The following is a 12,714-nucleotide window of genomic DNA, read 5'->3' as shown; positions in this document are numbered from 1 at the left end:
TAAAAAGTCCCAGTGTCTGAGCTTAGCAGCAGTAGGGAAGGTGATGACACCTGCCCCTGATACTTTGAGGATTACAGACGGCCGTCAGGGTCGGGTTGAGGCGCTAGTGGTGAAGAGCAGGTCCTTCCAGATGACAGTAGAGGAGGCGCGAGCGACTCCTGAAGTGGTGACGAGTATGTATTTTCCTCTTATCTTTGTATTTAGTATTGATTGTTTCTCATGATTATGTGTCTGTGTATAGGGTCATTCTTACTGAACGACATTTCAGCTACAATATTGTTCGATTTGGGGGCTACCTAATCATTTGTCTCGCTTGCGCTTAGCAAGCAGTTTAGCAGAGCTCTAGGGGAGCTGGATTGCCCGCTTGAGGTTGAGATAGCTGATGACAGGACCGTCAGGGTCGTGAGAGTACATATGGGGTGTTCGTTGCGGTTATTTGACGAGCAGTTCTCAGTGGATTTGGTTCGTATTCCCCTACGAGGGAATAAGGTCATAGTGGGTATGGATTGGCTGAATCCCAATGGGGCAATGATTGATTGTGAGCTTCAGTTAGTGAGGGTCCGCACTCCTATTGGAGGAGAGTTAGTGATTCAGGGCAAGAGGCCACAACGCGGACCGATTCTTTGTTCAACAGCACGAGCGAGGTGCTACTTCCAGCAGGGATGTGCAGGATACATCGCCTATGTCATGGATGCCCGGGAAAAGGGTAAGGCGACAATTGATGATGTACCAATGGTGTGAGAATACCCGGACGTATTCCCATAGGGTTTACTTGTGATACCTCCGGAGAGGCAGGTTGAGTTTAGGATTGACCTGGTACCTGGTGCGGCTCCAATAGGCAAGGAACCATATCGGTTGGCTCCTCCAGAGATGCAGGAGTTGTCTACGCAGCTGCAAGAGCTGCTAGGCAAGGGTTTTATCAGGCTGAGCAGTTCACCATGGGGAGCTCCGATCCTATTTGTGAAGAAAAAGAGCGGGTCATATCGCATGTGTATAGATTACCAAGAGCTTAACAAGGTAACGGTGAAGAACCGTTACCCACTTCTGAGGATAGATGATCTGTTTGACCAGCTTCACGGAGTATCTTGGTTTTTCCAAGATTGATTTGTGGTCGGGATATCACCAAATGTGGGTCAGGGAAGAGGATATACAGAAGACCGCTTTTAGGAACCGCTATGGTAATTATGAGTTTGTGGTGATGCCGTTTGGGCTCACCAACGCTCCAACCGCATTCATGGATCTCATGAACTGCGTATGCATGTCGAGGATGGATTGGTCCGTGATAGTGTTCATTGATGACATCTTGGTTTATTCTAAGACTCACGAGCAGCATGAGGAGTACCTGAGAGAGGTGCTAGAGACACTGAGGAGGGAGAAACTTTTCGCGAAGTTCTCCAAGTGTGAGTTTTGGTTGCGCGAGGTGCAGTTCTTAGGACACCTCGTCAACCAGAAGGGTATACTAATAGATCCAGCTAAAATAGAGGCTGTGATGCATTGGGAGGTACCGAGGTCTGCATCTGAAATTCGTTGCTTCTTAGGTTTGGTAGGGTACTACAGGAGATTCATCCGGAATTTCACCAAGATAGTGGTTCCGCTCACTCGACTGACGAAGAATCGATGGCATTCCGCTGGGGGCCTGAGAAGTAGGCAACATTTAAGACCCTCAGGCAAAGTTTGTGCAAGACACCGATTCTTACCCTGCCAGAGGGAGTGGATGACTTCGTAGTCTACTGTGATGCTTCAATCACAGGATTGGGAGCAGTTTTGATGCAGCGATGCCATGTGATAGCTTACGCCTCTAGACAGTTGTAGCCACACGAGGCTAACTATCCGACTCATGATTTAGAGTTGGGGGTTGTTGTCTTTGCCCTCAAGATTTGGTGACATTACCTCTATGGGGTCCGGTGTACCTAGTGGTGTAAGCAAGACACGCCAACTCGTGAGAAACTCAAGACCGACTCGAAAAATACTCGAAATCGACTCGACCTTAATCGAGCCGAGCTCGAGCTCGAGCCACTCGAGTACCTTATCGAGCCGAGCTCGAGTACTAAAATACTCATCTTGTACGGCTCGCGAGCTTAGTGTAATTTACATATATGCAATTTCTTTAATTTATTAATTGTTAATCATTAATAACATAATAAAAAACTAAAAAAAAATCCTTGATAAGTGATATCTCTATCCGTCAATCCATCCTAAAGTCCTAATTCCCAAACCCAAAAAACCCTTAATCCTTCATTCCCTCAGCTATCGGCTATCACCTTATCCCATGACCCCTATCGTTCAGACCTTCACAAATTGAAAAATGCAGATTGCCATTTACCAGTACCTCCTCTGCTGCTCCACATACCGGTTGTCGCCTGCCTGTGCACTATCTGTGCTTGTCGCCGCTGGTCCACCATTCATAATCGCCGACCTCTAGTTCATCGATGGTTGTTGAGTAAGAACGGAGAATGACACATACATACATACGATTGAAGTTGTACTTGTAAGTCGATATTTCTTTCTTTTTCTTACAGTAATATTCGATATCCTATTGTGTCTTGGTGTATCTATGTGACAATCGATTTCCATTTTTGAGTTCCTTTTGTGTCTTACAGTAATAGTCGATGTGTAATGGTGTATGTAAGTGATAGTCTCTTACAATAATCATTTGATATTTAATCTGTAATCTATAAAACGTGATAATTGTTTTATCTTATTATGTGATTTAAGAATTCGAAAGGGAAAAATTGAGTATGGGAATTCGAATTACATACCTGAATAAGATATATTGCAGATGTGATAACATAAATCTTGTTTGGATCTTGTCATTATTAAGCCATTAGTACTTTCATACCAGTTTTATTAACATTTAGGCTTACACAAAAAAAAAAATTAATTGATTGTTTCAGTATCATGCAAGCTTGCTGAACACTGTTTATGATTCTGATTCTGGATTTCTATTGTTAAATTTTAAGATAGAACAGTTCAATTCTTTTCTTTTTGTTGGCTGAAATATTAATGTTTTTTTTGTTGGCTGAAGTATTAATGTATTTTTTGTGTGGTAACTTTTCTGATTTGCAGATGGAATCAAATACACCTTCTGATATTTCATCAGCTCCAAACTCGTAACAAGAGAATGATGGTTTGGTAAATGACAGAAACACCCATTCTACAAACAATGAAGAAAATGCAGACGAAGGGAGTTCCCATTTTCAAAAGAAGAAAAGACCAAAGACTTCTCCAGTATGGGTAGATTTTACTGAAGTTAAGATGCCTGATGGGACTATGAAAGCACAATGTAGATTTTGTAAAGGTCGACTTACCATAATATCAAGCTCGAGTACTAGTCATTTGAAACGACACTTGAAGACATGTGCCCCAAAAGCATCTCATGACTTGAAACAACAGAAGATCACTTTGCAAGCAGTTGATTCAGGATGCAATCAAGAAAAACATGTCACTCCCGCCCTTACTGGTGGAAAGTTTGATATGATGAAAATGAGAGAGTCTGTTGCGCATTGGATACTTATGCACGAGCATCCTTTCACAATTGTTGAAGAAGAAGGATTTAACATGGTGCAAAAGCGTGGAATGCTTGAATGGGAAAATGTCTCACGTGTTTCCATTAAAAAATACTGTGAAAAAGTTTTAGAGATAGAAAAGAACAAGCTGAAGAATTTATTAAAGTCTATTTCAAAGATTAGTGTGACCACGGATATGTGGAAGTCTACCAAAAACTAGGTCGTTGACTGTGTATGTTGGGCCTAACCCAAGTACACTCGGCGTAACCCCACACTTTCCTTTTTCCTCATGAAGTGCTTAATATAGCGTTTCCAACTTTATGACATTGCATGCTAAATCAGTGCTTAATCCTTAAAAACCCAACATCTTAATGCCTTAAGACTCTCCATAACATGCATGGGACAAAACCAACCACCAGGACTCCGTTTTTTATGACTTAAGACCCATCCTAGGGTCTAAAAGGACAAATTAATGAGTTGAGAACATGTCATGCTCAAGATCTAACATTTTGGGACCAAAAAGCATCATTAAGACATCCAAATCTGGATCTATATGACAAATGAGTAAAGTTGCAAGCTTTATACCTTAAAAAGGTTTCAAATGATGTAGAAATTCCAGATCCAAAGTGCTTCACTCTTCCAAGATAAGCTTGACTTCCTTCCTTCTTCTTCTAAGCACAAAACACACACACACACAGACACACTCTTAGGCTTGAAATAGCTTCTCAAGGTAAACTAGGGTTGCAAAACGTATCAAGACAGGTCGAGGTTGATGGGGTGAGGGGAAATGAGGCAACAAGGGTATTTAAATACAAGCTAAAGGCTAAAAATTGGGGTTTCTAAATCTGGAAAGTATGCCCAACGTACATGCGTATGCATGGCATCCTTCCCTAAGGCATATTTACGACAATGCCACTAGGGCTCTTTTTGGCACACTTTCTTGAATTTAGGGACCAAAATGCAACATGATAAAATTATAGGGTAATAATGTAACGGGTAAATTTTCAATTTTTTTTTTCACTTTTCAAACAATATAATTATCATCTAACATTCTGAAATCTCATGTTCAACAATTGTTATCAAACAAAACATATCCCAAGATCACAAATAAAATCCTCTGTCTGTGTGTACGGATCATGTCGACACCTTCTCGCGATCGTCACTAGTACTTGAAACACATAACACATAACACTGTAAGAATAAATGCTTAGTAAGTTTCCCCAAAATACCACATACAACACATATTAGCCACTCGAGGTTGTAACTCTATATGACCCTCTAGTCAATGTGTCTCAGTGGGACCCTCTAGTCCCATAACTCTATGGACCCTCCGGTCCTTACTCTGTGGACCTTCCGGTCCTAACTCTTTAACTCTAAATCATACATAGCACAAATCACATAGAAATAAGGCATTGTATCACATCATATAAATAACATACAAGATACTATGTCACATAACTCTAATTACCACTCTTGGTAAAGTATAGTGAGAAGACTCACCTCGGGTAACTCGGTAAATCTTGAACTCGGTAATACTGGTCTAGCGTCCACCTAATCCCACAGAATAATTACTCTAATCAATGCAAATCTCAAAGGCTAGACGAATCCCTCTCCAAGTTCTCTAAGAAGGGTAAAAGACTATTTTACCCTTCCTATGGCTCAAATATCCAATCATTGACTAAACCCTAAAAGTCAACAAAAGTCAACCCTCCGGGTTAAACTGCGCGTACCAAATTTGTACGATGGGCATACCCGGTGACTTCACAAAATCGGGGAACACGACCCCCTACACTGCGTGTATTGGGATTGCGCCCTGCGTAAATCCTAGTTTCATACTCCTTTTGATTTTGGGTCTTAAACGGTTACGACACATGTCCAACTTTCAGATCTGACTGTCCCTAAGCCTCTTATTCCATAAAGTCGGTGACTTTAAGCCTTTGCATGGATGTAAAAGTCACCAACACCCAAATCACTCCATTTCCAACATTTTAAAGCCCATAACTCAAGCATGGTTGGCTATTAGTGACCAAGACTAAATTTTGTGACATAGCAACCCCTAATGAGCTAACATGGGATAGATCTTGGGTTCTAGTAGCTCATCAACACATAAAGTTATCAACTTGAGGAACAAAAACCCAAAGACATCCCCATACAAAACACAAACATAAAAGAGAGAAAGCTTGGAGCTTTTTACCTCCAAAAGATGTTTTCCCCACTGCTAAACTCGGATCTAAAAGCTTGAGCTTTAACTCATCTTCTTCCCAAAGCTTTCTCTTCACTCAAAAGTCCAAGAATGCACCAACAAGCCCTCCAAGTCACTCTCTTACTATATATGAGCGAGATTTTGGGTTTTGGGGGTTAAGTATTTGGAAATGGTGGCAAGAAAAGAGGCCATAAAGGTCTTTAAATAGGTGGCTCTCAAAAGATTACAATTTCATGTCTGGACCGGGTACGCCCTGCGTACACATTGGTACGCCTCGCGTACCGGGCAATCCTTCGCGATCAATATGCACACGAGTACGCTGAGCGTAGACCCTAGTACGCCCCGTGTACCCGTCATCCACTATTTTCCTTTAGGGACCAAAATTGACAATCACCCAAAGATTAGGGTCCATAAAGCATACCTGATTTTTGATGCTAAAATTCTCCCCCACTAGAACCAAACTTTGTCCTCGAAGTCTCATGATGCAAATAGCTCTGGATGCTACTCCCGCATCTCCGATTCCAGCTCCCAAGTTAGCTCAGACCCTCTCCGATGTTGCCACTATACCTGAACCAGGGGGACCTCCTTGTTCCTCAGAACCTTGATCATCCGATCCACAATTAAGACTGACCTCTCAACATAATTCAGGTTCACATCTATCTGGATATCCTCCAGCGGCACTACTGTCGTCTCATCAGCTATACACTTCCTCAACTGAGACACGTGGAAGGTATCATGTATCCAACTCAACTCCGCTGGTAGCTCTAAGTGATACGCTACCTTGCCCACCCTCGCGGTCACCCTAAACGGATCAATGTACCAGGGCCCCAGTTTGCCCCTCTTCCTGAATCGGATCACTCCTTTCCAAGGAGATACCTTCAAGAGTACGAAGTCTTCAACCTGAAATTCTAGCTCAGATCGTCGTCTATCCGCGTAAATCCTCTGACGGCTTTGAGCCTTCAGCAACCTCTGTCTGACCTATTGTACCTCTCCCCAGCAGATGGGAGTCTGACACCTCCTCCCATATAAAAGCTCAAAAGGAGGCATGCCAATGCTCGAATGGAGGCTGTTGTTGTAGGAAAACTCAGCCAACGGTAGATATGTGTCCCAACTTCCTCCGAAGTCCAATACACATGCCCGAAGCATGTCCTCGGGCATCTGAATTGTCCGCTCACTCTGCCCATCCGTATGTGGGTGGTAAGCAGTGATGAAATGCAACCTCGTACCTAACTCCTCATGGAACTTCTTCCAGAACCTGGAAGTGAAATGTACATCTCGATCGGACACGATTGAGATCGGTACTCCATGCCTCGATACCACTTCTCTCATATATATCTATGCCAATCTCTCTACAGAAGAGCTCTCATTAATGACAAGGAAATGAGTGCTCTTCGTCAAATGGTCAACGATCACCCAAATTGCATCGACTCCCCTTGCGTTCCTTGGAAATTTGGTGATGAAATCCATAGAAATCTGTTCCCACTTTCACTGGGGAACCTCAAGTGGCTGCAACTTGACATGAGGATGCTGGTGTTCAGCCTTAACTCTGCGACAGGTCAAGCACCTCTCGACGAATCACGCTACATCCCTCTTCATACAGGGCCACCAATACTCTCTTTTTAGGTCCAAATACATCTTAGTGTCCCCGGGATTGATTGAGAATCTCGATCTATGTACCTCTTCCATTAGTATGGTACATGCCCCACCCACAAACAACACCTAAATCCGACTCTGGAAGGTCATAAGCCCTCGGTTATCGGTAATGAACTCAGATATCTGCCCGATCACCCATTCTTTCTTATGGTTCTCCGGCCTCACGGCCTCTTCCTGGGCCTCTCGTATAGCATCCAACACCGGAGTCATCACCGTCATCTTAATACAAATGTCTCGTATCATGGCACTCTCCACCCTCCGGCTCTGGGCATTGGCTACAATGTTAGCCTTGCCCGGATGGTATAGGATCTCACAATCATAGTCCTTTACCACGTTCAACCATCTCCTCTGGAGCATGTTCAGGTTGGGCTGATCCATCAGATACTTCAAACTCTTATGGTCCGTGTATATGGTACACCGAACCCCATACAAATAATGATGCCATATCTTGAGGGCGAACACCACTGCCCCCAACTCTAAATCATGGGTGGGATACCTCGTCTCATAAGGCTTTAACTACCTCGATGCATATGCTATCACGTGCCCTCTCTGCCTAAGCACCACACCCAACCCCGATCTCGATGCGTCACAATACACCACAAAAATCTTCCATACCTTCCGGAAGGGCTAACACCCGGGCTTCGCATAATCTCTGGCAAAGCGTCTCAAAGGAGGCCTGCTGCTCAACACCCCAACTGAAAGTCACTCCCTTCCGGGTTAACTTGGTAAAAGGAACATCAATCTTGGAGAAATCCCTGATAAATCTTCGAGAATAGTCATCCAACCCCAAAAAACTCCTGATCTCGGTGGGGGATCTCGGTACCTCCCAACTCATCACAACCTCAATCTTGGCCGGATCGACCAATATCCCATTCTGGTTGACAAGATGCCCCAAGAACTGGACCTCTCGTAACCAGAAATCGTACTTCGAGGATTTGGCGTAAAGCCTCTTTGATCTCAAAAATCTGAGAATCTCCCTCAAATGATCCTCATGCTGCTCCTCGAATACACTAATATATCGTCGATGAAAACGATCACCGATCTATCCAACATCGTCCTGCACACCCTATTCATGAGATCCATGAACGTTACTGGTGCATTGGTGATCCCAAAAGGCATCACTACGAACTCATAATGCCCATAACGAAACCTGAACGCCGTCTTCTGAATAACCTTATCACACACTCTCATATGATGATATCCAGACCTCAAATCAATCTTGGAGAACCAAGACGCTCCCTGCAACTGATCGAACATATCATTGATCCTCGGTAAGGGGTAACGGTTCTTGATCATTAACTTGTTCAACTCCCGGTAATCAATGCACATCCGGTGTGAGCCATCCTAATTTTTTTCGATCCTTTGTGTAAGTCTAGTGGCACAAAGTTATTTTATTGCAGTTTAAAATTCGGAACCCCGAGAAATGATTATTATTATTATTATTATTATTATTATTATTGTTGTTGTTGTTACTATTATTACTATTTTATATTATTATAGCCCAAAACCAAATAATAATTAATGGGGTGTTGGTTTCAGGGAACCAAATGATATAACCTTGACTTTCAGGGGTTAAAGTGTAAGTTTTGGAATGCTTTTGTAAATAATTAGGAAGGAAGGGACTTAATGTTAACTTTTGGGACTCCATTTGAAAAGATTTTGGAGGATAAGGGGCTGTTGGGTAACTTAGGGATTGAGTTTGAAAGGAATTTTGTGGAGCTGGGACTGGACTGTAAATATTGGATCTTATTTGAACTAATTTTTGAAGTCAATGGCCAAACTTGTAAAAATGCATCAACTTCCATATGGGATCGGGACTTAAGCTGCAATTTTCCCTCGTCCCTTCATTTGAACGCAGCCATCCCTTAACCCTAATCCCATCTCCCACTCTCCAGCCGCCACCCTCACCTTCCAACCTTCGTCCGCTGCCACCTCCATTACTGAGGTCGGAAGCCTCCAAGCCATATCAACCACCGTCGACAATCGTCCGTCGGAGACAGCTACGACCCATGTCGCTGATGAAGTCTAGAATGGGAGTGGTTGTCGTTGTCGCTGTCGGGGGTAGCGTAATCCCTCCTTCCTCCAACTGATCGTTTGTCGTACCACCCGGTGTCGCCGATTCATGGCTGTGACTGCCGGTGCTATTGATCACGAAGCTTGCTGCCGCTGCCTTCTCTTCTCCTTCTTCATCCGTCATCGACGAAGAGTCTCAAGTTGAGACTGAATCTGTGAGCTGCCGCCGGAGACAATTAGATATGAGGCTGAATTGGTGCTAGGGTCGTGAGAAGGGCAAGTCGAATCTGTTGCTCTGGGTCTCAATGTTGCTGTTGCCGACGCATAACCACCGCTGTCACCCGTTAGCTGCCGCCATTAGTCACAGTTGCGGCTATTAGGGCTGTTGTCGCCATCGTCACGCGCCGCCAGGTGGGTGGCTTGGCCTATCTTGCATCAGAAGTGTGTGTGTGTGTCATGGGGACGTTGTGTGTGCGTAATTATCTTGCCCGGGGCGCTAGGAGGCCATCACCACCACTGTGAGATGGTGGCTGCCACCCTCTACAACCGCCTGCCGCCTCTAGGTGGTGGTGTGTTTAATTATTAGATGTTTATTTTCGACAAGTGTGTGTATTATTGTAATTTGTAATTGGAATAATAATAGAAAATCTATAACCACCATGAGGTTGTGGCTGCCGCCTCTTGCCGTCTCCTGCTGCCACCAGCCGCCGTGTCGGGTGGCGGTGTGCTTTGATTGTGTTTGGACCTTGTTTGGGGATGTTTGGACAATGTGGGATCAATGAAACCCTAATGGGCCCAAAGAAAACCTAGTGGGCCCAATGGAACCCTAATGGGCCCAATAAGATCCAATGTGACCTAAAAGCCCAACCAATGGAGTAATGGGTTAGTATTGGGATGGAAAACTTTAATTAGGGCTTGGAAAACCCTAATGGCATAAGACCCTAATTTTGAGAATTAATCGGGACACACACGAGATTATTTAATAACTTGAAATATTAAATAATGATCATTGACAAAATTAACCTGAAAGCAATATTGGACTTAGTGGATTAAATCCTTAGTAGATTAAGTCCTTAATGAGTTAAGTAGACACATTTAACCCTAATCATTATTTTATGTGAAAGCCCTAATCTCATTTGGGCCTTCTTAGTGGGTTTTGGTAATTGGACTATTAATGGACTTCCAAGAATAAGCAAATGAACTAAATAATTATATAGGTTTTAGGATAAGGCCCATGTGAGAGTCTTGGGCCCAATTTGGAAAATTGGGCCATAAATGGGCCTTTATGATCATGTGATATTGGGCCATGGGAATTGGATTGGGATAATTGGATGGGCCTTAAGGAAAGACCATGTAGAGGTCTAGGCCCAATTTGGAAAGTTAGGTCATATGTTGGGTTTTGGCCCATCATTTGGCTATCGGGCTATTATAGTGTGAGTTGAACCTTGTGCTTGGAACCTAATTATTAATTGGGTATTGTTTTATGTTGACAGTGCGGGAATCTGTCAACCAGCAGCTGGGATTGTATCTGCGGGACTTCAGTAGTGCCAGGTGAGTTATCCTTACTATACTAAGGGGTCCAAGACACCAAGGCCGGCCCATTGGATGTATTATCCTAGCAGTGTTAGATGTTGATCATGATTTAGTATTGCATGCCAGTGATGTATTCTAGTTGATATGCTAGTTTGGTAAGTCTGTAGGACTACCTGCGATGTTGTCTGATTTCCTGTATGTATATTTATTTGTTACATGTCGACATGTTATGTGGGATGGGTTGAGGTTGTACTGCTCCGTGCGGTAGCCAACAAACCCTATAGTATTCCAGATATGAGCTGAGGGCCCGGTAGGCATTCCAGACTCATACTGAGGACTCTGGAGTATTCCAGATATGAGCTGAGGGCCCGGTAGGCATTCGAGACTCATACTGAGGACTCGAGAGCATTCCAGATACGAGCTGAGGGCCCGGTTGGCATTCCAGACTCGTACTGAGGGCTCGATGGCATTCCAGATACGAGCTAAGGACCCGGTAGGCATTCCAGACTCGTACCGAGGGCCCAGGGGGTAGTCTAGCTTGTAAAGCTATGGACCTAGTGCATGCTGTTCTGTTTTGATTGATACGATATGTTAATGTTGATATTGCTATGTGGACTATATGTGTATCGGTATATTTGGGGGAAATCACTAAGCTTTCGGGCTTAAAGTTTTAGTTTATTGTTTTAGGTACATCAGGGGATCGTGGCAAGGCAAAGGCGTGATCGTGCAGCTCCTTACTTTTATGACTATGTTTCTGGGATATTCTGATATAGAACTATTTTGAAAACAAATTGGTAATAACTGTTGGTTTCTAAATGTTTTTAAAAGTTTAAAATTGGCTTGAATTTTACGGGTGTTACATATTAAGATTAGTTTTTTTTTTTTTTTCAAAATTACACTGCTACTCGCCGAGTGCATTTGCACATACTCGGCGAGTAGAGCAGTATTTTGCATTTAATTTTCGTTTTTTAATTGCATTTTTTTTGTTCTTTTTACATTTTTATCTTGTTTTATTTCAGGACTTTCATGACCAGAGGATCAAACACTCCACTGGTACCCCCGTTTGAAGATCCCGAATCCGAATTGAGAAGGAACAGAGGAAAAGACGTGGAGAGCTCGAATACACCTAAGAAGTCACCATTGTCTAATTTAAAGACTATTTTTGGGAAAAAAGAGAGCAACAAAGCAGGTGCATCCAACGCATCTTTAGCAAGCGAAGACCCGATCAAGGAAGACACCAAGGACGACACCGAGGAGGAAGAAGAACCTACATACGGGCATGGATCCGATTCTGGCGACGAGTTAGCACTTACCATGGCTAACATTGATGAAATCCCCATGGAAGAGTGGAAGAAGAGGATCCGCGCGATGACACCGGCTCAGTACTTGTGCAACCTGCAATTCCCGCTACTGCTACTTTCGAGCTAAAGGGTCACATACTCGCCCAGCTAAAGAAATTCCTTTCTATGGAAAAGACCACGAAGATGCCTACAAGCATTTGGATAAAGTCAATGATGTAGTTGATTACTTTAATGTTCCAAATGTGCCTCGCGAGACTCAGCTACTTCGCATGCTTCCAGTAACATTCAAAGGTGCTGTAAAAGACTGGCTCAAGTCACTTCCCCCCGGGTCAGTCACCACATGGGCCAAGATGAAAGAAGAATTCATTGATCACTTTTTCCCACCTTCCAAGATAGCCAAGTTGAAGAAGGCCATTGCTAACTTTGAACAACAAGCTGGAGAGTCGCTATATGAAGCTTGGGAGAGGTACAAGAGCTTGCTAAGAAATTGCCCGCACCATGACCT

The 12,714-nt window shown here is 43.5% G+C and overlaps 1 non-coding gene across 1 annotated transcript; it reads right to left on the bottom strand.

Annotated features, from left to right (window-relative positions):
- Positions 1-12,607: 12,607 nt before the first annotated feature.
- LOC145033162 (small nucleolar RNA R71) lies at positions 12,608-12,714 on the bottom strand. Its single transcript, XR_013677400.1, has one exon. It is a non-coding gene; the product is annotated as a small nucleolar RNA R71 (small nucleolar RNA).

Source organism: Lactuca saligna, chromosome 2, assembly GCF_052625555.1.
Source record: "Lactuca saligna cultivar CGN05327 chromosome 2, ASM5262555v1, whole genome shotgun sequence".
NCBI classification, from domain to species: Eukaryota; Viridiplantae; Streptophyta; class Magnoliopsida; order Asterales; family Asteraceae; genus Lactuca; species Lactuca saligna.
This window is presented reverse-complemented; position numbering and strand designations above follow the sequence as displayed.